Consider the following 24,283-nt stretch of genomic DNA (forward strand, 5'->3'; position numbering starts at 1 on the left):
AAAAAACGACACTTCCTTTGGTAGAAAGGCTATATCGGTACGGAGTATCACCTTATCCTTGTGAAAGGTTAAATAAGGTGGGTCGACTCTTAACGCCCTAATCTCGCTTGCCCGACGAGCAGAAGTCACTGCTACGAGGAATGCTACTTTAAAGGATAATAGCCTTAAGTCAACCGTAGCCAGGGGTTCAAATGGCTTCTTTGTCAAAGCATGTAGCACTACCAACAGACTTCAAGTTGGTATTATGTGTCTATTTGTCGGTACCGTATTTTTCAGCCCCCGTAAAAACTTTTTCGCTACCGGGTGCGTGAAAGGTGAGTAGTTGTCGATGCCATTATGTGATGCCGCAATGGCTGCCAAGTGGACTCTTATTGATGACATCTTTAAACCCTGTTGGTGCAAAGAGAGTAGGTACTCAAAAATGTGCCTGATAGAGCACGAGTTAGGTCAAGTGTTCCTACTTCTGGAAAAAATAGAAAATCTTTTCCATTTGCTAGCATATGATTTTCTAGTCGATGGTTTGCGGGACGCTAGCAATACGTCATCGATAGTTAAGGCATTGGGCTGCAGAGTGATATTCTCCACGCCGTCATTTTCAGTGTCAACAACTCCGGATGTCGTATCATGCCTCGATCCCGAGTCAGCAGCATCGGTATCGATGGGAGCCGTATGTAATTGTGGTTCAACAGTCTCAGCGCGTGGGAAAACCACGGTTGTCGAGGCCACCACGGGGCTATTAAGATGCAGTCCGATTTGTCCGTTTGAATCTTGGCTAGGACGCGTGTTAGCAGTGGAAAGGGTGGAAACATGTAAAGTAGAGTTCCCTTCCATGTCCTTGTGAACGCGCCCCCTAAGGAACGTCTGCCCTTGCCTGCTCTGCTGCAGAATTTTGGGCATGCCACATTGCTTTCTGAGGCAAAGACGTCTATCATGGGGAACCCCAGTATTGAAAGAGGTCCTGCCTCGTCCCGACATCGAGCTCCCACTCGTGGTCGGTATGGAACGATCTGCTCAGAAAGTCCGCTACTGTGTTCGTCTTTCCCGCAACGTGGATGGCGGTTAGAAAGATGTCTCTCCTTATGCACCAGTTCCATATACGGAGTGCTGACCTTGTCAGGGGATGAGACCTTGTGCCCCCCTGTCTGTTGATATAGCAGACAACAGTAGTGTTGTCGGTGGCTACAAGTACACTGCGACCCTGTAAAGTTGGTACAAAGGCTTTCAAGGCTTTCTCTACTGCAAGCAATTCTAGGTGGTTGATATGCTCGGTTTTCTGTGGGGCAGACCACCTGCCCTGGACTTGGAGCGATCCTCAATGAGCGCCCCATCCTAGCAACGAAGCGTCGGTAACGATCGTCTTCGATGGGCTTGGGGCTTGAAAGGGAACCCCTTGAAGGAGATTCTTGTGTACTGTCCACCATAGAAGAGATGACAGTCGAGCCCGATGAGGGTTGGTACAGAGATCGAATGTTCTGAGAAACCAGTTCTGCAGGATTCTCATCCATAACCTCGTGAACCTGATGACTGCGGTGGTCGCAGACATTAGCCCCAGTAGTCTCTGTATCGACCATGCGGTGGTAAGTTGTCGAGCTCTGATATTGAGCACTTGGTCGCGTAGGGTTATTGCCCTCGATGCTGGGAGGTAGGCTCTTCCCTCTACCGACGACAGGGTAACACCTATGAAATCTATCTTTGTTCGGGGAGTTAGGATAGATTTTTCTAGGTTCACCCAGAGCCCCAGGCTGTCGAGGAGTTGCAGGGTCTTGCTATTTACTGTGTAAGTTAGTATAAATCTCTAGATCCGCTGGTGGGGGGGGGGGAGTTCAGGAGAGATCACACCAGCTCTTCCTTCAAGGTCACATGGACCACTACATCAACACAATGATGTTTGGTGGACAGGGACTAACATCAAGGGACTTGGCATTTCCACCTGCCTCACCCAATTCACTACCTTGGAGCCTTGATAAAATCTGCTGCCTGAAGACTACTGCTGGAAGGGGTACTTGGTGGAAAGAGGCTGAGTAATGTCAAAACTTTGTGGGTATATATGGTTTGAAGAAGGACTGGGAATCTTTACCTCCCCAGGTGAGAGAGAGATAGGGTGGGGGGAAGCTGGAAAAAGAAAGGCTGGCACAAGTGAGAGGTATAACTGCCAACCTGTCCATTTGGCTAATTAAGGAGAATCCTTATACGGAATGGTGATTTATTTATATTTGTTAAATACTTCTGGATTGTGCTTTATTCTCTTTCCTGTTTAGTGCTCAGTTGTTGGATTAGTTTATTTTATTTGTACTGCTTTATTGGATATTACATGTATTGATATTTCTATTATGTATTTATCTGCCAGCATTATAGTTATATTTAATTGTTTTGAGTGTTGTTAATTTTTATTGCTGTTTGATATCTTGTAAATTATATTTATTTTTGATCATCTGCTATGTTGTGAGCCACTTGGAGCACAATTTGTGGGAAAGCAGTATACAAATAAATAGATGGTGACAATGATTCACCACTCCCTCAAACCATCCAGCCATCTAAATGCAGACACCTAAATCTGGATACAACTAATTGTTAATAAAACAGGCATGGGAATCCCTCAGCCCTTGCAACTATGCCATATTAATATTGATTGTTAAATCAAGTCTGAGACATAAGGGAAGCCATCACTATCCACTAATCCTTGAACAAGCCAGACGTGAACCAGGGGCCACAAGCTGCCATGTCACCATGAACCTTATCAAGGGATCTAGACATCTGTAGGTCTACAATCAAGCCATAGGAAGCTCCATCTATCTATAAAAGAATTATTTCTAACTTAAATCCTGCCCACATATTTCCCCCATTATATTTTTTGAAAAAATGCATCAGCAGTGACAATGTATCAATATTTTATATATTAATACCAATAACAGAACCTAATAAATGAATGATAAGTAAAAAGATTCTATTGATCACAGCAACGAAAAACCACAAAACACCACAAGTTACATGATTTTCTTTTATTGGCCCACAAGTAAGCTTACAGTAACCAGATGGCAATATATGACAAACAATGACAAAAGTCTGTTTTTGCCTAACCTTTATCTTATGAGCCAACATCCAAATATTTACCCTTGTTTCTCCATAGCCTTTCAACCTGTTTCAAATCCATTTAAAGTGAATCCAATTAAAAGCAGTGGAACCTAATGTTAGTCATGATTAGCTTTTCAATTTCCAATGGGATTGAGCCATAACTAATGCTAAATGGACTGCAGGCTCTACTTTCCATACTTACAGTTCAACCCTATGCAAATTTAATAAAAAGCCAGACCTCACTGGGAATTATGTTCAGGTATGTGTGCATAAGATTGCAGCTTCAATGGGCCAAACACCCCTGCCCGCATTTCTATATCTCAGTTATCCCTCCTTGGCATATCTTAAATTCTATGTCTATTTGCCCTTTCCTATCAGAAGATTAAAATAAGTGTCATGTTTTATAACTGGTCCTACTTACTGGAGGAGTTCACTCCATGAAACTCAATTAACTACATCTTGCCACCACCACCACCCCCAAAAAATCTCTGATTGCCAGGATGGCTAAGCAGAATTCTGGCCATAGAACCATTTGCTTTTAAAAAAATAAGTATAGCTTTTTATACAACTGGTAATTCTAAAGCCATTGACTCCAAAAAGTGCTACCAAAGTCAACAGGCATAGTCTAGAGAAAGCAGTGTGAAGACTGGCCCATTTTTCCACACCTATCAAGGGAGAATCAGAGTCACACCACAGTGGAACTTCTGAACTGAATATGTAAACTATTTCCCAAACATAAATTATAATTATGTTTGAGCTGCAAAATTAAATATATTTCCTAAAATTTATATAGATATTATTTTATATGATATAATAATGCAATGTAATTATTTAACTAATATCCATTAGATGTAACTGACTCCATGCAAAAAAAAAATACAAATAAAGAAGTATTCTAATTTTCCAGAATTGGGAATTATGGGAACTTTTTACATTTTAATATTTTATTTCAAATTAAATTTCTAACTGAATCCATCAGCACTTTTGATTTGCCGTATTATTCATCAATTGTCTAGCTAAACAAATGCAGAATCTGTCAAACCAATAAGTAGAATGCTATAAAAAAACTACAATGATACTCAAAAAAAATTCTACTCTCCTCTATTTTAAAGTAATTAAGGATGCAATGCTGTGCATGTCCTACAATTCCCAGCATGCACCAGCCACATTTAGAGAGAGAAAAGCCCACAATTCTGAGCATGTTGTTATGTGTAGCTCAGACCAATATTTCTCATTGGCAATAAATCTAGTAGACTTAAACCATTTTCTTCTCCTCTTGCTTAAAACACAGCTACTAACAATAGTTTGTTTGCACTACAAAACAACAATTAGTGTCAAAACAATTCAACAGAGTATGATCCAAGTCTGACTGTACAGGGTGAAGTATTGCCAGTTCCTTGACTGACTTACACCTAGGAACTGCAATACAGATTCAACCTATGAAACTTCAGCAGTTTCAGTGAGTCAGGCTCTCAGCTTCCATGTTTTTTAAGTACAAAGAATTCCAGCCTTTCCAATGATAACAAACCTTCAGGAGCTGAAGGTCTCCTTTTTATATAGTTATTAATGGTACAACACTCCTACTTAGATCCAAGTCCACTAAGATGGTTAAAGCAAAAGCTGACAATGGATGAACTAAATACCACTATTTTCAATGTTTGAAATCATCGGGGTTCCTCAAATCAGAAAATTTACTTAATCATCATGCATGTGTAAAATCTGGCTTGGGGCCTTGGTAAATATTGTAATATTTTTCCCCAAGAATATTCCACAGTCAGTTAAGTTCCAGTGTTAATAACTTGTCCTCTCAAGCTTCAACATAACACAGCCCAGCTCTCAAGCAGTTAGATCTACCATTGTGTGAGTGAAAAGCTGTTCTCTGCTAACCAGCATTCAAGCATGGAAGCCCACAGAGTTCAGCAACATTCCTGTCTCATCCGCAGGTAATGATGCAAAACACTTTCATCTAGAGACAAGAGATGTCTATGTCACCTCAGCAGGAAATCTGATGGCTAACAAGTCACCTAAGCAGGGTGTCTAAGCAGAGAAACTGCTCAATATTGGATATAATGCCTAGCAAGTTTCTAGTAGATTCTTTGATTCAAAAAGGATGTCATGCTGGAATAATTCTTCTCATGCATGCAGCATTCTGCCTTCCAACCAGGGTGGATTTGATTTAAATCAATCATGATTTAAATCACTACTCAGAAAAACTCGATTTAATCATGTGGCTCCCCAACCCCCAAAGTGCAATCTTCCTTGCTATATTTTACACAACTCAGAGTTACCAAAGACTCATTCTTGCTGGTATAATCTTAATATTTACAAGCAGATGAAGGTTTCATTTTTAAAATGGCAACTTTTCAGATTAGTTTTATAGTTATATATATAAAAAATACTGATTTAGTTATACTATTAGAAACACATCATAGATAATTATGAAATTATTGCGAGGTGAACTATCTCCAGTTTAATAGGTTAATCATTCATATTTGGACAACTTTTCTGCTGTACTTTATTGAAAGGAGAAAAATAATCTTACAGAAACCTCTGGAAGAGCATGACATTGTGAATGGAATAATGGAATTCATTTACCAAAAAATTTAAACAGCCTCATGCTACATAATTAAAAACTAATCCTTATTTCATGATGCCTTTGGACTATAATGTATCTTAAACAGAAAACTATCCTTAGACAGATTTTTCCTCAAAAAGCATTTTATTAAAAAAAAATCCAACTTAAATTTTTAAAAATCCAATTAAAATAAAAAAATCCGATTTAAATTTTTAAAAATCCAATTTTTTAAATTTATTTTTTAAAAATCATTGATTTTTATCCACCCTGCTTCCAATAATAAATAGCTATATGACACAGGAAAGTTCACTAGCAAAATTAAATGACAATAGCTATTCTATTTGCCCATTATCTGACATGTATCAATCTTTGTACAATATCCTATAGCACTGACTAATGTAATTTAATTATGCATTCTGTGAAGCAATGCTTCATTTTGTTTTGTTTGTTTGATGTTCGTTAATAATAATAATAATAATAAATTGATTTCTTACCCACCTCTCCATTTTGATCGAGGCGGGGAACAACAATAAACGATAAAATACATAAAACTGGATTAAAACATAATATACATGGTTAAAAACATCCTAAAAAACATTCTAAAAACATCTTAAAATTCCACTGGATAGGCCTGCCGGAAGAGATCAGTTTTTAAAGCTTCCTTGAAGGCTAGTAGACTGTTAAGTTGACAAGTCTCCTCCGGCAGGCCATTCCACAGTCTGCGAGCAGCAGAAGAGAAGGTCCTCTGGGTAACAGTTGTTAATCTAATTTTTGCTAGCTGAAGTAGATTTTTCCCAGAGGACCTGAGTGTGAGGGGCGGATTGTACGAGAGAAGGCAATCCCGCAGGTAGCCTGGACCCAAACTATGTATGGCTTTAAAGGTGATAACCAACACTTTATACTTTGCTCGGAAACTAATTGGCAGCCAGTGAAGAGATTTTAAAACTGGTGTGATGTGGTCACCCCTAGGTGTACTGGTGACCAACCTGGCTGCCATATTTTGAACTACTTGATGTTTCCAGACTACGCACAAAGGTAGCCCTATGTAGAGCGCATTGCAGAAGTCAAGCCTTGAAGTTACCAGCGCATGCACTACCGTCTTTAGGTCTTCTAACTCTAGGAAGGGACGCAGCTGGCGTATCAGCCGAAGCTGATAGTAGGCACTCCTGGCCGTCACATTTATCTGGGCTGTCATTTGGAGCGACAGATCCAGAAGCACCCCCAAGCTGCGAATACAGTCTTTCAGGGAGAGTGTAACCCCATCCAGAACCAGTTGACACACCTCCAAACACAGGTTGTAGCCTTTAACAGCAAGCACCTTCGTCTTGTCTGGTTTCAGCTTCAGTTTGTTTTTCCTCATCCAGCCAATTACCAACTTTAAGCATTCATTCAGAGGAGACACAATATCGTTAGCTGACACTGTTGTCGAAAGCATAGAGAAATATATTTGGGTGTCATCAGCATACTGATAGCACCCCGCCCCATGCCTCCGGATGATCTCTTCCAGCGCTTTCATGTAAATATTAAATAGCATTGGGGAAAGGATGGAACCTTGTGGTATACCACACAGCAGCTCCTTCTTTGAGGAGCAGCTATCCCCAAGCATCACTATCTGGAACCTGCCCGAGAGGTAGGACCAGAACCACTGAAGCACAGTGCCCCTGATTCCCAATCTCCTCAGGCGATCCAGAAGGATACCATGGTCGATGGTATCGAAAGCTGCTGAGAGGTCCAAAAGTACCAGCAGGGACACACTCCCCCTGTCAATACTCAGGCGTAGATCATCCGCTAAGGCAACCATAGCTGTCTCAACTCCATATCCTGCTCTGAAGCCAGTTTGAAATGGGTCTAGATCATCTGTGTCATCCAAAACTGCTTGGAGTTGGTTTTCAACTGCCCTCTCGATCACCTTACCCCAAAATGGTAGATTTGATATTGGTCTATAGTTATTAAGATCCAGGAGATACAGGGAGGGCTTTTTTAGAAGTGGCCATACCACCACCTCTTTTATGCATGATGGACATGTTATTCATTGACAGAGTTGTCAGTTAATTTTCCTGCATTGGTGAGAGCAGTGCGCTTTGGCTATTAGGCAGTATAGAAATGCAATAAATAAAGTAGGTAGCTGATCATTCAGCTGATTATTTCAGTTTTCTTTATAATGGACAAACCAAAGACTTGTATTGTATTACTGCAACATTACTACAATCCTTGCAGTATTATTTTCAGTGCTTTTCTCAATAATTGTTAATAGATTTACTTTTTATCAAACCCACTGAAACGGCACATGACACAGAAGATCTGTGATTCAATCTTCTGACATCTTTTTTTAAAGTTCTAAAGTAATTGTGGGGCTTATGAACTGGCTCAGGGCAGCAGCACTGCGAGTGGGGATGTTAATAAAACTGAAGGGGAAATGGTTAAACATGCTTTTCCCAAGTGCTATTACCAGTGTCCCATGCCAATTCCCCCCACCCCCCTCCTTTTAAGTTGTAAGATCTGATTACAGAATTCCTGTGTCATGCACAGTTTGGTCCACAGTTGGCATTTTTAGTGAGGCTTCCTCCATTACCGCAAGACCTCTTATTCTTTACTCCTGGCTTCCGATCAAACACTCATGAATGAAGTACCTTTTGTGCTCATATCCGAGCCTTAAGGAGATTTAAAAATAAATAAATACCCACTATGCTATTTAAAGGAATTTTAACGTTAATATTATTGCAATTAGTTTTATCATTTTGACTATTTTCACTTTTGTAAAAGGAATGATAAATGAATTAGATTTTGAATACAATTTCCTATGCATTACAAAATGAACGTGCATGTTACAAATGTTTGTTGCTGTTGTTCACTTTACATATATTTTCTTAAAACAAATTATATTGTTTCTTAATTAATCATGGAATTTTACAATCCACTTTTTCCAAAATAATTTCACTGAGGAAGTCTACATGATCAGTGTGGAATATACAATTTATGAATACTGCACCTCACGTTTTTATTTGCATAATGTTTAATCTGTAAACTTGATTTCAACTCTTTGACAATCTCTTCCATCATTCTTAAGATCTTGCCTTTTTGTTTCCTAACTCAGAATTTCTCTGTACCATTAAGCTTGTTATTCTTTTCCTTCTCATCTGTTCTCAAAGAGGAGAACTATTTCTGTTCAGTTACTGCTTCCCTTCTTTCCTTTGAACCCAATTTTGTTCTATACTTAATGTGAAGAACCCAGGTTATTTTCAGGAATTTTAGCTGCTGGTATCAAGCTCCATTTCATTAGGAGGGGCTGGCATGCACTCACTAAAACCACCTGTGTGCGTTATCAGTTTCTAGTCTTCAGGCCTTCAAGGTCAGAGATAAAGCTCTGCCAAAATTAGACAAACAGATTCCAGCTGGGTTAGAGTGAGAGCCTTTCAGCACCCTCCTAGAAGTCGAGGTAGTTATCCAGCGTGACAGTGATTGGCTATGGAAGCTCACCTCACACATCTCAAGGGCCTGGGGGTGTATAAAGTTAGTGGAGCTACTATTGCCATTTGGTCTTCCCCCAGGTCTTTGTCTGTGAATCTGGTCTTGAAACTGGTCCTGGTTTGGATCTACAGTCTTTATCTGTCAGCTGGCTTTTGTACCTGGGAACTTTGGAGCTTGTCCTATTGGAAGACCCTTTACTTCAGTAAATGATAGGATAGGTAGTACTTTCTTGTTTTGCCTGCAGCATTGTTTCAATGGGTTTCTCTGTTGGTTTGGGTTTCTTAATTGTTTGTGAAGTGTACCTCTCTTTTACCCATTTAGCCCTTCCTTATTGTTAATAAACTTTGTTTATTTTGAAGCTGGTGTGTGCTTTAATCCATTGAAGCCTCAGAACTAAATCCAGAGCCTTCTGCTTGGTCCTGCTACTGTTTAGAACTCTAGGCTTGGGGTGCAGAACAGAGGCTGTTGCCTTGAGCCCTTATTCTTGTGCCCCAAGGGTGTCCTGAAAGGTCTGAGTATCCCCTGGCTCAGGCTGGGTTGGACATTAAGGAGTGGTGGCAGCCTACTGGTTAAGTTGTTTGCTCACTGTCCATACAGCAAGGGAGTTGGGTTTTGGGGTAACCCATCTTAACCCTCTTACTCTTCCTCCCTCTGGGGGTTTGTTTGTTCTTCCTTCACACTTACGACAAACATCAATTGCCTCCAATATTTTTCAACTGTCTTTATGTTTTGCTTTGGAAGAACATGTAGCCAAATTAAATAATACTAAGATCTTACCCATTACTTACTAGCCACTGAAAACATAACACTGATCTCTTGACTATGATTAAGATGGTTAAAGAGTGGGCCATGGGCTGAGGCTCCCTGATTCCTTCTTTGATTTCTTATTATTTATTCCAGTTACTTATTAATCACTTTTCAGAGCCAATCTCTCACAAAGCAATGCACATAAAAAAATAAAAACAAAAGAATATTAGGTAGAATACATCAGCATAAACTGGACATAGCTAAACATACACATGAGAAAAACTGCTTAAGATCACACTAATTCTTTAAGTAGTAAGGTACTTGCAATAGTAAAAGGCTAAATTTTAAGGCTTTATTTAATGCCAGAACTAAAGAGCCCAAGCAAATCTTATTGGAAGAGACTTCCAGAACTGCAGGGCCATGACGAAGAAGGCCCTACCTTATGTGCTCACCAATCTAACTGATTTCACCAGCAGGCACATGAGCAGAACCTCTGACACATATCTTAGGCTGCAGGCAGGGTCATATTTAAAGCACTTACATACTGGCCTCCATAGTATATATCCTAGAGTGGCTGCTATGACATCCTAGGACAGTTGTCATTTAGCATTACATCTGCACAAGCACTAGCCAGGATTAATGCTAAATACAATTCCATCTTGATTAGAATTAACCAGAGTTCCTGGTTAACAAGAAAAAATAGTTAACACTGGCATAGTAAACCAAGACTAATGCTTGGAAGAGAGAAGGTATTTTGCACAGCAGAGGAAGTGCCAAAGCCCAGTGTCTCTGATCACTCTAAAGAGATTAGCATATCATTTTAAGCATGATGGTTTATAAGTTTCTCATAGTAGCTTATTTTGAAAACCAGTTGGTTCCTCACGAACACAGTTCATGGAGAAAAATCATAGAATCATAGAATAGCAGAGTTGGAAGGGGCCTACAAGGCCATCGAGTCCAACCCCCTGCTCAATGCAGGAATCCACCCTAAAGCATCCCTGACAGATAGTTGTCCAGCTGCCTCTTGAAGGCCTCTAGTGAGAGCCTACAACCTCCCTAGGTAACTGATTCCATTGTCGTACTGCTCTAACAGTCAGGACGTTTTTCCTGATGTCCAGCTGGAATCTGGCTTCCTTTAACTTGAGCCCGTCAAATCTTAACGATAGGTTGAACTTCACTAAAAGTGTATAGAGACTTTAAAATGTTATTTTGTTACATTTAGCAGCTAGAGACTTCCTTTAGTTATTGCTCAGAAACTTTGACTAGGTTACTTTTAACTTTAGGTGTCTCTTAATCCCTTCAGTTTGTTTGCAGGCCGTATGTTACCGGCATATGATTGTACTTTAGCCTGCACCTGAATTTATAAAGGTGTACAGAGACTTTTTTGTGTTCATATTTCATTTTGCTCCAATTTGCAATTAATTATTTTTGTTTAATTATACTTGACTTTTTTGATATTAAAAATAAAATAGACTGTTACAGAAGATAGCCTAATTCTATAAATAAATAGTGTAAACCATTGTTATTCATGGAATCTGCATGTCAAGAGCTTTCGAATGAAGAATGTTTTGTGAGAATCACTCAACAGAAAGGCAGTCAAAAAGGGATGACCAACTAACTCCCGTCTTTGAATCATATGTATATAATATAGGCTACTGCTATCCCCCACATGATCAGACAAATAAGCTACTGTGTATAGCTTATTTTCCCCGCCCTCACTCCTCCTCCCTCTATAGTCCTTCTGCCCAGCCAGGATGATATCCCAGCTTCCTTTGCATTGGAATCAAATCCCAGCATCCCCTGCGCCATTGCTACATCACCTGCCCACTTCAAAAATCTGCTCAACTGCATTCCTGCCTCTCCTCGCACCGCCACAGTGGTCTGTAGCACAGCCATCTATAGAACATAAATTCTCTCTCACTGTCCAAGAATTCTGATCAGGGAGTTCATGCCATGTTGCCCTTTGAGCAGGTCAGGCTGTTTTTCTTTTAAGCAACTGGCAATCTGCACTTTCCCCCAGACTGCCCACACCAAAAGGTCTCATACAGTTTCCCCTAGTAGGGAGGCACCTGACGTACAATGAAAACCTTGTACAATTACAAAGACATGCGAGCAAAAGCAGCTTTTTGCCAAAATGGGGTGGCAGCTCTAAATCCTTGGAAGTTTGTAGGAGTGGGACAAAATTTCATACATCCCCTCATGTGGATGCACCCAATGCATAGTGAAAACCTTCCGCAGCTCCTGACTCGCAACCAAGAAGATATTTGACACTTGGGGAGTTTGCAGAGCACACTGCCCGGGAAGGATTAGGTTTGGACAGTAAGTGCATTCTGTTGCTAGGCAAATCTTGAAAACACAGATCTGCTGGCTGGGGCAGAGCGGCAGCAGTGGTTTTGACCACTCTTGCCAAGTGACTCTGTAGCCAATGTTTAAATCACTCTTTAAGTCACTGTGGAGCGCCAGACAACACAGTAAGCCACAATGATTTAAATTTACACCAATGCAGACTATAGCTTATCAGAATGACTTCTTTTGGCTAAATAAACCACCATGGCTAAAACTGCCTACAGACAACACAATAAACCATAACGGCTTAATCATAAAAATAAACCTTTGTGAGTTATCATGAAGTGCAAACCCAGTCTATGTCTACACTGGGCCCCAAAATTAACAGTATAAAAAGTATTGATACTTTATCTCTGCTAGATGAAACGTTAGATCATTATACTGAAAAGTCTGGTTCTTGAACATTTTTATTGAACTTTAAAATGTATTACTATTTGAGAAAACATTCAGCTAAAGAATACTGTCTGAAAAACACAGAGTCAGTATTGCAATGTTAACCACTGAGATGTCACCAACATGTCAACCCTTTGCATACATTTTTTTTTGATAACCCAAGACCACACCTAATTATTCAAGTTCTTATAATGAGACTGTTGAAACCAGAGGGAGTAGTTTTTAAATCTATTTAAATTCAAACAACTTTGATAGCCTCCCCTATGATTCATGTAATGACTTGTTCTGTATTGTGTATGTTAAAGTTTCACAAAGGATTTAATCTTAGATCATTAGACAATCTTTCTATTGCTCATGTTGGCTGCCACTTTGTGTGGGTAGCAAACAATACCGGCCACCAAAGCTGGCCACTAAGGCATGGCTGTATGGGTGGTCCAAAGTACCATCCTCAGTGTTCTTATGCCCAAATTTCATAAAATTGCCCATCTCTTCCATCCACCCAGCTTTCCAGTCACATTAAAAGAATTGTGACAGATAGCACCAGCCCCCACATCCCTTAAGCATACTGAAGCTGTAACATTATATTGTTTATGTCCTTATAGGTCTGTGATTGTAATAAATAATTCATTTATATTGTGTATGTTTCAACAGTTTTTTGTTTGTTTTTTAAGACAGCAATGAATGCCTAGCTGATAAATCAATGTTATTTTAGGGCACTGCACATATTCTTAATTAATTGCAATCCTGTTTGTCATACATATTCCACATTTCCACATGAAAGACAAAAACTTGAGATTGAGGCTACATGGGTGTAAGTACCACTGAATTCAATGGGGGTTATCTTTTAGTAGACATGGGGGGGGATCCAGGAAATTACAGGCCAGTTCCAGGTTAATTGGTTGATAGCATTATTTTAAAGACAAAATAAGCTTATAGAAGGGTGTGTCCTGCTGAAGAAGAATCAACACAGCTTCCGCAAAGGCAAGTCCTGTCTCACTAATCTTCTAGAATTCTTTGAGAGTGTCAACAAACATGTAGACAGGGGTGATCCGGTGGACATTGTTTACTTGGACTTCAAAAAGGCTTTTGATAAAGTCCCTCATCAAAAATTCCTGAACAAACTTAGCAGTCATGGAATAAAATGAGAGGTTCTCTTATGGATCAGTAACTTGTTAAAGAACAGAAAAGAGAGAGTAGGAATAAATGGTAAATTCTCCCAATGGAGGGAAGTAAATAGTGGGGTTCCACAGGGATTGGTATTGGGACCAATTCTTTTCAACTTGTTCGTAAATGATCTGGAATTAGGAGTGAGCAGTGAAACAGCCAAGTTTGCCGGTGACACCAAATTATTTAAGGTTGTTAAATAATTTTAACAACAAAGGGATTGTGAAGAGCTCCAAAGGGATCTCTCCAAGCTGGGAGAGTGAGCATCCAAATGGCAAATACGGTTCAATGTTAGCAAGTGTAAGGTGATGCACGTTGGGGGGGGGGGGGGACCAACTTCAAGTATAACCTGATAGGATCTGAGCTGGCAGTGACCAAACAAGGAAGAGATCTTGGGATTGTGATGGACAGCTCGATGAAAATGACAACCCAGTGTGCAGCCGCTGTAAAGAAGGCAAACTCTATGTTAGGCATTATAAAAAGAAATGAGAATAAAATGGCCAGTATCATACTGCCTTTATATAAAGCTATGGTGTGACCAAACTTAGAATATTGTGTACAGTTCTGGTCATCACACCTTAAAAAAAAAGATATTATGGAGCTCGAAAAAGTGCAGAAAAGGGCAACTAAAATGATTAAAGGGCTGGAGCATCTCCCCTATGAGGGAAAGTTGCAACAGCTGGGATTGTTTAGCTTGGGAAAAAGGATGCTAAGGGGAGACATGACAGAGGTGTACAAAACGATGCATGGTGTGGAGAATGTGGATAGGGAGACATTTTTCTCCCGCTCTCAAAATACTAGAACCCAGGGTCATCCCATGAAGCTGATTGGTGGAAGACTCAGGACAAATAAATGGAAGTACTTCGTCACCCAGCACATAGTTGAATTCACTACCACAAGATGTAGTGATGGCCACCAATTTGAATGGCTTTAAAAAGGGGCTGGATAAATTCCTGGAGAAGGCTATCAATGGCTACTAGTCCTGATGGTTATGTGCTACCTCTAGTATCTGAAGCAGTAAGCCTGTGCGTACCAGTTGCCGGGGAACATGGGTGGGAGGATGCTGTTGCACCATTTCCTGCTTTGTTGGTCGACAGCCAGTTGGCCACTGTGTGAACAGAGTGCTGGACTAGATGGACTAATCCAACATGGTACTTCTTATGTTCATGGATAGGACTGCATGGTTAAGAGTCTTATCCCTGTATATATTTACTCAGAAGTAGTCCCACTGTGTTTGGGCATATCCCCAAATAAGTGTCCATAGAATTACAAATTCATAATATATATATATATATATATATATATATATATATATGTGTGTGTGTGTGTGTGTGTGTGTGTGTGTGTGTGTGTGTGTGTGTTTGCATATACACACACCTGCTACTTAAGAATGGGGAATGTAAACTGTTATATTTAGTTGCTGCTTTCAACAACAGAACAGAGGAGACAGGATGTGGTAAATTTCCTATGTTTAGGTAGATTTCAATTAGAGGCTTAAAAGGCAATATGTAGCAGAGGAATGGGAAATTACATACATAGAGATAGGATACAAAATGAAGAACTGAAAGTCCCTCTGCTCCCATAGAAACAATATTCTGATGATGCATAAATTTGTATTTTCTCCCTTGTATTTCAAAACATGAAAAGAAAGGCCAAGGCACTACTCTTCATTTCGCCAGCATGCAACTGTACAATCACCATCTTTTGTAGTTGTGTTTACTAGTAGGTTTAGTTGTCCAATTACTATTACCCTATTTCTTTGATTCTAAGACGCACTTTTTTCCCCATATAAACATCTCTAAAAATGGGGTGCATCTTAGAATTGCGGGTGTGTCTTAGGGTTTTTTTTCCTGTTGGTTGTACTGAAATTAGTGTGCGTCTTACAATCAATGGCATCTTACAATCGAAGAAATATGGTAGCTAGGAATGGGAAGAATTTTAAAAATGGGGGTGTTGTTGTTGTTAGAAACTAACTTTCAGTTCAGAAATCTGAAAGCCATTACAACCCCAATCTTAACCCCACCCACCCACTCCCCAAATTTCACTTTTGCTCTTCTAGTTTTCTCTCACTCTCACACACTTCCACAAACTTGCAAGAAAGGAGATAGGAAAATCACAATCAAGGGTACCGCTGAAAGGCTTCTTGTAAACTGTTGGTACATTCTAAGCTGTTCCTACTGATGTGAATTCTTGGAAGTGTGGGTGTTATTTTTTTATTCCTCCTGACTCATTGACCAGGATTTTTTTTTTTAAAAAAAAAAAACTTAGTTCCTAGAGTTAAGCCAGAACTCAATTTTTAAGCAGCCTCAGTCTTCAATGGAGACTTCAGATCCTGCTTTGCTGTTTCTGGGAGGAATCATTTGTTTTCATTTGTTAAACATTTCTCACTCATGAGGAGGAATAAAAAGAACTACAATTCCCAAAAGCAACAGAGGGTTGAGCATGCTGGGAAAGTTCCAATAAAGAGAGCTGAAAATTTGGGGAATCTTCAACTTTTACAAGCCCTCGCAGCTGCTGTTTTCCCTCCTGCCCCTGTCCCACAACTTTTGTTGGGGAAAGAGGGTAGATTTGAAGGTCAGGTATAGAAGAGCTTCCACTGGGGCAGATCTTTCAAAGCTTTTTCAACGAATGCTCAAGGAAAACTTGAGCTTATTCTGAGATTGCAACAAAAAGGCTTAGAAAGACCCAGCTCATTCCAAATTGAGATGGGTGGTGTTCACCATCATTACAACTGGGTGACTATCAAGTACATCAGATTTCATTTTAATTCATTAAAATGTTTATTTACATTGTTAAAGATATATATTTTCTTATTTTACTTAAGTTGCATAGATTGCTTTTTGGACATCCAATGAAATAATTAGAAAACACAAAGAAGTCATTAGTGAAACATGTACATCCCTGAGTAAACCTTATTTACATATAAACCTATTACACGCAAGTGATACTGCATCACTGAATAAACAAATGCAAACTTCATTTTTAGCAGAATAAAAGATTGAATGTAAGCACTGGGAGAACTCAGAAACTTAAACAGAAGTTACAGCAGGTTTTTAACTCTGCAATTCTACACCCAATTACTTGGGAGTAACTCCCATTTAACTCAGTGAGATGTACTTTTGAGCACATATGTGCAAGTTTGCACTGTAAGTGTGCTTAATCCTACTGCGGTAGGAACTTTAGAATTCATCCTATATGGGCATAAACAAAAATTTCTCTCTACTTATTCCAAAAAAAAAAAAAAAATTAATAGCACAAGTGGGCTGGATCCAGATTTAGGTATGCATAATTGGGCTTGCAAAAGCAAACTTCCCACCCACTCCTCCCCATGGCACCCCTAGAGGTACAACATTTCCAGAAATGTTGAGGACATGAGAAAAAATATTTTCCCCATTTTGGGGGAAGGGGGGAAACAGAAATTTTGGGGAAATTAAAAAATAACCCATTCTTTTTTTAGTGCTCTTTACCGATCTAAAGTTCCCTTGATGCTTTAAGACAGCCTTCCCCAACACACCTCCAGATATTTTGGTCTTCAGCTCCCATCAGCCTCAGGGAGCATGACCAATGGCCAAGAATGCTCAGCACTGTAGGCCAAAACATCAGGAGGGCACCAGATTGGGGAAGGCTGCTTTAGGATATAAAACAGCCTTTCCGGTTCTAAAGTGATTTAACGTATAACTTAGAACTTCTAAAAGTAAACTCAGTAAATTTGTAATTATTATCTGAATAGATTAGAACTATACTGAATGACTGCTACAGCATCAGAAACACAGAACACTTTAGAACAAAACCTAAACTATCAAGAATGCACATTTACTGTCAAGAATGCAGAATGCTGACTCTACTCACATGTTGGGAAACTGATCATAAATTTCTATCAGTAAAATATACTTTAGATCAATAATTTTAATAAAGAATGAAAGAAATAACTATGCTGGGAATCTTACAGAGAAGATTAAAACAAACATTTTCCCCATGGTGTAATTATTTCCAGACATTTCATATCTCTAGTCTTTCTATAAAAGTGCTATTACATTGTTTTTAGAAATCATTTTAGGGGGAGTAAAAGCTGTGTAACAATATATGAATACTTTGTCTTAAATTCTAAAAAAACCCATAATCTAAAGCTGTTCAATTTGGGGGGGGAGGAATTTTCTTAACTTTTCAGGGGGGTTTCCAGGCCCTACATCCTTCCAAAAATACTACCAAGAAGACCAAAGCTCAGCTCACGGAAGGTGCCTCTATCTGATTTTGGGAGATTGCCCCTTCCCACCGATGCCGCACACCCTCCCCATTCAGCAGGGTCCCTGGCCCTCTCTCTGAGTAGCATTTTCAAGGGGATGGGGGAACTGCCATGGGGAAGAGAGGGAGGGTGATTTACTTCCTCCCTATTTCACACTCCTAAAGCTGAATCCAACCCAAACTGTTTAATTATACAAGAGAATGAGAATGCTATTATGGTAATCAATCTTTTCTGGAGACTTAGAAGAAAATGGACTGCTTATACTTGCTAATGAGGATTGCCAAGTATGTTCTGTACATTGAAAGCTCTCTAATGCATATAATAATTGCCGCAATCTGGCATGAGCCTGTGTGAATTCTGAAGGGAGTGATTTGAAGCAAATCTAGCGAGTTCCAGTGTGTATGTGTGGGGAGGGGGGAGAATATGGTTAGAAATTGAGCTGACAGCTGAAAAAATATGCAGTGTATTGAAGCTAGCTGCCACTCTTACTGTAGTTTAAAAACACCTGAAAGAACCCTATGTGGGTGAAAAGGGAGGTTCAACTTCATTGTGACAAGAAAAAGCACTCTATATTATCCATTGCCATGTGTTCAACATCTTGCTACAGGTGCAGAAAGGGGCAGGAGAGGGGATACAGGCAGCAAACAGAGGCAGCAGCAATGGGTGACACTAGACTAATTGATGTGACAAAGGAAGCAAGGAGCCCTAAAAAGAACTAAACACTTGAGGCTCCAGCACACAGAAGGGTGCATTGTACTAAGCATCAGATTGTGGCAACCTGCCTAATTATTTAATGGCGCAATCTATGCAAGTTAGGGCAGAAAAAAGTCCTACAACTCCTGCTGGGAGTTTAGAACTTTTTTCTCTCTAAACATACAGAGAATTGCACCCTAAATCACCGGTCCCCACCCTTTTTGGCACCAGGGACTGGTTTCGTGGAAGACAATTTTTCCACGGACCGGGGGGGGGGGGAGGTTGAGGGGATGGTTTTGGAAAGCCCCCCCGCCCCTCCAGCATCCTGGCTTCACTTCGGCTGGGTGGACGCCCAGCTGAAGCGAAGTCAGGATGCTGGGGCGGGCGGCTTCGGAAAGGCGCCCCCGGAAGTCGCTCTCCCAGAGCGGCTTCCAGCCCAGCACGCCATTCCAAAGCCACCCCACCCCAGCATCCTGGCTTCGCTTTGGCTGGGCAGGCGAGATGCCGCCCCACGCCCAGGTACGCTGGGGTGGGGGTGGGGTGTGTGAAAGCAGCTCACCTGCGTAGCACAGTTCCTAACAGGCTATGGACCGGTCCCGGTCCGTGGCCCGGGGTTGGGGACCCCTGCCCTAAATTATCTAAAATGTAGTTAGCCCCTCAGAGATGTAGAGGAGCCCTGCTATGAATCTATCAGGTACCACAAGGCAACTTTAAATTGTAAAGGCTAACAATAAGCTTGAAACCCAGGAAACTTTATGGATGTATGTGAAAGGCTGCCATGTGCACTCAAACTTTAACCACTGACATCTGTTAATTAGTTTTTTCCACTCTTCTCCAATCCTGTGTATGTTTTCTGCATTTCAATGTGTAAAGGTGCTGACAAAGATGCATGATGTCTCAAAATGTAGGTTTTAAACTTTCCATAAGTACAGATGCTTCCCCACTCCTCCCATTTGAAATAATCAACCTCAAAAAAGGACCTGAGAGTTGAAAAACGGGAAAACATGCCTTTCACTTCTGTTTCTCACGGCATCATCAGCAAGCATTTCATCGCACGCTCACTACTGCCCACTTACAGATGCTCATGCATCCTTTAGATAATGACATCCACCTCCTGCTCGTTTTTCCATCACAAAATAGATTTCCTTTAATCTGACTTTTAGAAAAAACAAAACAGAAATGTGCCACGATCTCCTGCTGTGTGCAGGAAAAGTGGCGTGATAAAAAAAAAGGGCCTGAATGGGCCACATGGTCTTTGTTTACTTCCTCTTTCTTCTCCGTTAGTAAAGAGGAAGTGATGAAGAAGAGACGAAGGGGTGGAAAAGTAACAGTAAGGAAACACAATTTTACCGTGTGTGATGAAGCTCTCAGAGTGATACAAAGTGGTATCTTATTGATATACATATGCAAGCTGCATTACAGATTGTGTCTTGTGCACAGCAAGATATTGCATCTAGTATATTTGAAGTGCTGTATTAAATATACCTTCAAAATTACCCTAGGAGTAAATGGACCAAGGGCTCATTGAGGCTATGTCATCTCTACTATTCTTCTGCCTACTTTGCCAACCTGCACTGTACTGAGATCTCATCCAGCACTGATGTAGGTATACACGAAGCAGGGAGGAACAGAGACCAGGCTGTGGTTCTTACCCTGGCCACTAGCCCAACCTGGCTTCCTTTGCTGAGAGTTAAGCTGACGGGGAAAGAGCTATTTCTAAAGATGTGAAGTCTTTTAATAAAAAGCTGGAAAAAACATTCCCCTCACACCAAAAAATGTGTGTCCCCCCCAAACAAAACCTGTAAAAAATGGGGAAAATTTTTTTTTTTTAAAAATCCACCATCCCCTTCCCCCCACCCACTCCCCGGATTTCCCCCAGGTCTCCATATTCCTGGGTATTCCTTCCAGATAGGCCTTTGGATTCTGATCTAGAAAGGGGAAAATATAATACCACAGTATTTAAGGCTAAAAAAAAGACAGCCAGGTGTGCAATCTTCATATACTGAGGACTGCATGTAGCATAAATAAAAAAGGGCCTCCATGTGAATGCAGGTCTATCCCCATTCACCTAGAAGTAATTCTAATTTGCATTCATCAATGCCTGTTTCAATTCTGCAGTTCTCAATGCAGATAGAATTTAGTTAGGGGGTGGGTGGGTGAGAAAACATTGTATAACTGACAAATATTTGAACTAGTAAACACTTGGCATACTACCTCAGAATAATATCACAAAGCAAGCCAATATTCTTGTATTTCAAGGGTATTCCATAACAACATTCTAGTGGGATATGTAAATTGACATTGCAACTTTTCATTTGTGTGAATCCTTTCTCACTGCTGTATTTATTACATTTACGAAATAAATATTGTAGTATTACAAAAATGTTATACATCAATTAAAACATAAAATTCCATGTTATACTATCACCAAGTTTGCAGATAAGATAAAAAACATTCTGGGTAGCAAAAATAAAAGCAAATGAATGAACCTTGTAGCACAACACAGCATGAACAAGCAGAGTGATGACATCAGATCCATTGAAGGGATATCCTAGCTCAGTGGTTCCCAAAGTGGGCGGTACTGCCCCCTTGGGGGCGGTGGGATTGCACAGGGGGGCGTTAAGAGGCAGGGCGGCGGCTAAGAAGCAAGGGGGCAGGGGGCGCTCAAGGTGGTCTTTTCCAAGAAGTGCCTCTCTGGAAGGTCTTAAAACCCAGGGACATTTTTATAGGAGAAAATAGTTTGGTCCCAAGCCATATAGGGGAAGAATCCACACATGTATTAATACCGTTTAAGAAGAGTCCTTTTAACGGTGAATTGAAATGTTTCAAAAGCACCAAAATGCTAATGAAGAGACATACTCGGCTTGGTGTGCCCCGCCACACCGGCTGCAAAACAGAGGCATTCGCTCTCTTTTCCCTCCCTCGGCAAGCCTGCAGTGGGTGCTTCAGATTTTGAATAAATATTCAATTAATTGTTACTGTTTTGAATTTTATTGTTATTATCTTCCTTAGTGGGTCGTTGAAAACCGCTATTCTGAATAATGATTTTTATATTGTAGGATAGGGAGCACTGGGCATGAGTTTGTGGAACCAAGGGAGCAGTTACCTGAAAAAGTTTGGGAACCACTGTCCTAGCTGGAAGGGTGTATCTGTGCTTCTATTCTGACTTACTCCCCTTGTAGGCTGCCTTGCAATTATCACAATTATGTGTCCTATAGCTCAAAGGGCTAGACACTAGAAGGCAAAGGTTTCCCTTGTCTTTGATGAAACAAGGTACAATGTTTTATTTTGAATGATAAGATATTGAAACATCCTTTGGAGTCCAGTGGTTGGTCATGGAGCACTTGATGCTTTACCACTGTTGAAAATGAGCTGCTGTGGACCTGATCGGTGCCAGATGGGAAACTACTGGAAGTACATGTAAGCTGATCTGAGCTTTCTGACATAAAAGTGGGACACAGGTATAATAAATATTAGTAGTATATTATGAAGAACAGCATTATTGGTGCATTTAAAAAAAATACACAGAAAGTGTTGCCAACACATATAACTTCGTATCAAAGAGAGGCAGTTTCACCTGCAAGTTTGACAAGCAACTATTACTTTTGATTGTCAACTTCAAAGTTTATATAACACCAACCTACTCTCCATAAATAGACACTTATAACCATACTGAAAGCTATAACTGAAGACCCAACACTATTATTATTATTATTTTTTAAAAAGCCGTTATGCAAACACTTGAAGCAAGTAGTATCACTTAAAAGACAATGTATGCACATTCCTACAATCTGATAATTTGTTGTCAGTTATGGAGGCATTAATTCAAAGGGTGTTTACACATGTTACCAACTGGAGCAAAAGCTAGCCTGCCCTTCCCCTACACTTCTTTCTTTCCAGTTTGAACCTAATCACGGTAAGAAGTCTCAACAGCCAGACCAAAAGCTCATATTTATATTATTGACTTCCTACAATGTAAAACTAGCGCCCTTGTAGGTGGCTTGACAGATTAATATTGCCTCCCTCGCGCTAAAAAGAGGGCGGGGAAGGGTCTTGGCCACGGTAAATAAATGAAGGAATGTGTGCGCTTCAAGTTGATCCAATGCCCTAGATTCGCTCATAAACAAGCGGCTCCCGAAAGGCGAGGAAACCCCTCCCCGCCTGCATCATCAGTATTCAAATAAGACTGAGGGCCGATGAAGAGCTCCCATGAAAGCGGGGGTGGGGGGAGAGCTGTCTTCGCAGGATCTGATTTGGAGGACGGGGAAGGAAAACCACACCATACCACACGGTTTACTTCTGACAGGAATAAAACAGCACCGGTTGTTGTTGTTTTAAAAAGTGGAGTATCCGGGATACACAACACAACACCTAGCACTCCAGGCGTGCTTGGGTAAACGGGGTCGCCACAACCGGAGAAGCGGAATGGGAACAGCAGCCAGCCAGCCACCAACCACGCCGGGAACGAGAAAGCCACTATCCCTTTGGTCTCCGTTATGAAACACCCGGCTGTCCCGCCTCGCAATGGTGTCTCAGCGGCGAGGGCGGGAGTGGCCGGCAGGGAGGAGAGGGAAGGGCTCCCCACAGAGGGCCTGATTGGCGCCCAGCGGCGGGTCACACGAGGCCTTCTACCTGGGGGGGGCACTGAGATCTGCGCCAACCCACCGTCACGGCCGCCTGTTAAAGTTTACCTCACCGGCAGGAACCCCCCCACCCCCCGAGACCCCGTTAGCCCCTCAGGGCGGCAGCAGCAGCGGCGGCGGCGGAAACCACCCCCCGGGCTCGCGCGGGTGCCCTTACTGTGCTTCGCGTGCCTCAGCTTGCCCTGTGCTCTTCCTCAGCCTCTAGCCGCCGCCCACTACCACCACACAGAGGATTCGCCCCCGCTCCTCAAGTAGCAGTCGCAGCGACAGCAGCCGCCACCAGGCCTAGGGACCCTTCAACTATCGCGCATGCGCCACCCTCGCGCTTACCGGCAAAACAGCAGCAGTCGCCGCCACCGCCAAGCCCGGAGAAGCCTCGCCGTACTGCGCGTGCGCTTATGGTAAGGAACAAGCTGCAGTGGTAGCGACTGCTGAGCCTGAGCCGGCAAGCCCCTGTGTTTCCCTGGTCGCTACTAAGCATGCGCAGTGGCCTCATACTACAACACACATATACACACACACACAAACACAGAGCTAATGGTGATTCCCCTTCTTCGTCAGGAGCCACCGGAGAGGAAGGGCTGTTCTGCCCGTGCGCAATAGGCCCCTTTCGGCGGGGAGTGTTGCGCATGCGTAATAAGAGGAAAAACTCTCGCTCTGGCTTCATGACCTCAGATTACCTCGTCTGAGGCGGCGAGGGAGGGGCTTTGAAAGATTGGCGGGAGAAAGGGCGGGGATTGTCCCGAGGTTGGTGTGAGCCCGGCTGGGCATTTCTTCCTTTATTGCTGACACTGAAGGGGCGGTTTGACATGTCGTGAGGGATTTCTCGACCCAGTAACAGGACCGGGGAATCACCTTTCTGAGGTGACCAGTTTAGCGCTTGGATATTAGTCAGAATTTCTGCCGCCACCGCAAAACAAGCATGGCTGCCTGGACGCA

The 24,283-nt window shown here is 41.4% G+C and overlaps 1 protein-coding gene across 2 annotated transcripts in view; it reads right to left on the reverse strand.

The window, feature by feature from the left end:
• The window catches only part of CLOCK (clock circadian regulator), a 61,773-nt gene extending 37,971 nt beyond the window's left edge, over nucleotides 1–23,802 (reverse strand). Inside the window, exon 1 of one of the 2 annotated variants that reach the window (XM_063136160.1) lies at nucleotides 23,675–23,802. The gene's annotated coding sequence lies outside the window, so the exon portion shown is untranslated. Of the gene's footprint in view, nucleotides 1–23,501; nucleotides 23,584–23,674 lie in introns of those variants that run through there. The other variant, XM_063136159.1, reaches the window with a different exon arrangement.
• Between the last annotated feature and the right edge of the window lie 481 nt (nucleotides 23,803–24,283).

This window comes from Elgaria multicarinata, chromosome 10 (assembly GCF_023053635.1).
Source record: "Elgaria multicarinata webbii isolate HBS135686 ecotype San Diego chromosome 10, rElgMul1.1.pri, whole genome shotgun sequence".
Classification (NCBI taxonomy): domain Eukaryota; kingdom Metazoa; phylum Chordata; class Lepidosauria; order Squamata; family Anguidae; genus Elgaria; species Elgaria multicarinata.